A 2,560-nucleotide genomic window follows, 5' to 3' on the forward strand; every position below is an offset into this window, starting at 1 on the left:
ACTTTTATAATACATTTTTTTCAAAATAGTCTTATACTCATGTTTAGGTTTATGTAAAATGCCAGTCTTTCTTTGCCTCATTATGATCATCTATGAAGGGAATGAATGATCAGCATAAAAAGATAAAATTGCCTATTAAAATGAATGTCAAAGTAAAATTACATTTTTGATAAGATAGAAAATAATCATTAATAAGTAGTTATAGAAAGCAAGAGATATTAAAACTTTCTTAGCCATACAATGTGCAAAGAGATAAGGTCCACTGGAGTGAAATAAATGGACAGAATTTACTTCTTCAAAAAAAAGATTTTTTCCTGCCATTTGTCAGGCACCGAGCTTTAAGTTCTGAAATATATAGTTGTACATATCAAACAACTATGCCTGCTTTCATGAAGCTTACAAACTAAAGGGAAGGACAGGCATTAATAAAGTAATCACAGTAATAAATACACATTACAATCCAGAAGGGAGAAAAAAAAACCCAGAAAACACAGAGGTTTGAAAACTGTGAGGCAGTCTTTGATTTCTTTAGAGTTTTCTCAGTCTTTAACTCACCCGACTGACATAAGAAATAGTAGAACAGATCCATCCACATCTGTACGCAATCATAAACAGGGTTACTGAAACCCCATGGGGCCACAGGCAAAAAGTATTAGATCCCTAAGAAGCACAACTCCTCTAAAAGAAATAGAGCAAAGTAAAATTCTATTTCATACAGTAGATTAACAGCACAGATTTAACAAAAATTTTAAATAGTCTAAGAAATCCTCAGTGAGATAAAGGAGAATATTAGTAACATGAAGCAAGACCTCAACAGATAACATTTGTTTCCAGACAAAATGCCATAGATTAAAAAAAAAAAAAAAGTCAAAACAGTAAAAGAAGGATGTGTTTTTTAAGTTTTTGAGGCAGCAAAGATCTATGGAATGATTAAATTAGCTTAAATTCCAGAGTAGGGAGTATAAATTGGCAATGTGTCATTGTTTATTGTTTGTTTGTTTTGTAGATCAGAGCTTGTCTAAGGCAGAGAATCTGTATCCAAGGGAAGAGAAACTGGTAAAGTTGTTAGTGGTGACATGCACTAGAATGTCAACACTGGAGATCTGAAGGACCGCAAATTGTCACTTTTCCCACAAGACATTTGCTAAATCCTTGACAAAACAAATGACTACAAAGCAAAACCAAAAGCTTGTGAGGAAAAACAAGGATTTCCCAAAGTTTTGGTTTTTAAGAAACAGAGACTAGCCAGAAGGTGCTTAAACAAACAAACAAACAAACAAAGGAGCATATGAAAACCTTGGGTGGAAGAAGTGACACTGGGGTAATCTACATGTGGGATCTATAGCACAGTCAGACTTGGTCACAATGATTGATTCTGGGAATAGCAAGAACCTGAGAAACCAACTTGGCCCTTGGCACTAAGCCATGGCTTCAGAAAATAAAAATTAGTGGAGATTTTACTATTCACAAAGAAGGAAAACAATGACAAAATTGGAGAATGGTGGCATTTTAAGTATGTGGCTGGCTGGTATCACCCTCAACACATTTGCCAAACTTTGATGTTGTGTGTGGTAAGAAGCTAAAAACTTATATATAAAAATAACTGAATTTCTCATAGATTACAAGGCTGAGGTAACTCAGCATTACCAAGACAATTAATCCCTCTAATTTCCTCATTAAAGTAATTACATCCCCACCCTGTCCACTTTAAAGAAAATTTTAAAAGAGAGTCAGCTCTTTCTGGTGGAAAATAACTTTATTTGGATCTCTATGCTTTTATACACAATATCTGGCATACAGTAGAAAAAATTACAAGACTTTCACAAAGGCAAATAAATAATCAAGAACACACACACACACACACACACACACACACACACACACACCACAAATAATCTATATATGGAATTACCAGATTACCAGACTAGGGCTTTAAAATAAACATGATAAATGTATTCTACAATTATAAAAAAATAAACAAAAATAGATGCCATTGTTAAGAATTTACCCAGAAATTTTGAATTTCCAAAAACAACCAAATAGACATTCTAAAACTGAAAAAGCTATAATATCTGAAATTAAGAACTCAATGGACAGATTAAATAGCAAATTGAAATTAAAAAAATGTAGTATCGCTGAACTCAAAGACTAATCAATATAAAAATACATGAACTGAAGCACAGAAACAATAAACTAGAAAAATAAAAACAGATAAATGCATGAATTGAACATGTTACATACTCAACAGGACAAGTGTGTGAAGAACTAGAGTCATAGAATGACAGCAGAGAAAAAATAAGACAAAAAATGCCAAAAAAAAAAAACCCTGGTAAACTCAGGATGGAATAAATAGAAAGGCATAATACAGTCAAAATGCTTAAGACAGATGAAGAGAAAATATTACCATTAATCAGAAAAAGAGAAAAACAACAATAAGTTAGGCAGTTAACTTCTTAACAGAAATAATAATAGAAGGCAGAATTTAATTGTATTTCACTCTGAAAATGACAAACAAAAATATCTGCCAAAATAATATCCAGTAAAAATATCTTTCAAAGAT

Source organism: Pteropus medius, unplaced genomic scaffold (assembly GCF_902729225.1).
Source record: "Pteropus medius unplaced genomic scaffold, Ma_sr-lr_union100, whole genome shotgun sequence".
Lineage (NCBI taxonomy): Eukaryota > Metazoa > Chordata > Mammalia > Chiroptera > Pteropodidae > Pteropus > Pteropus medius.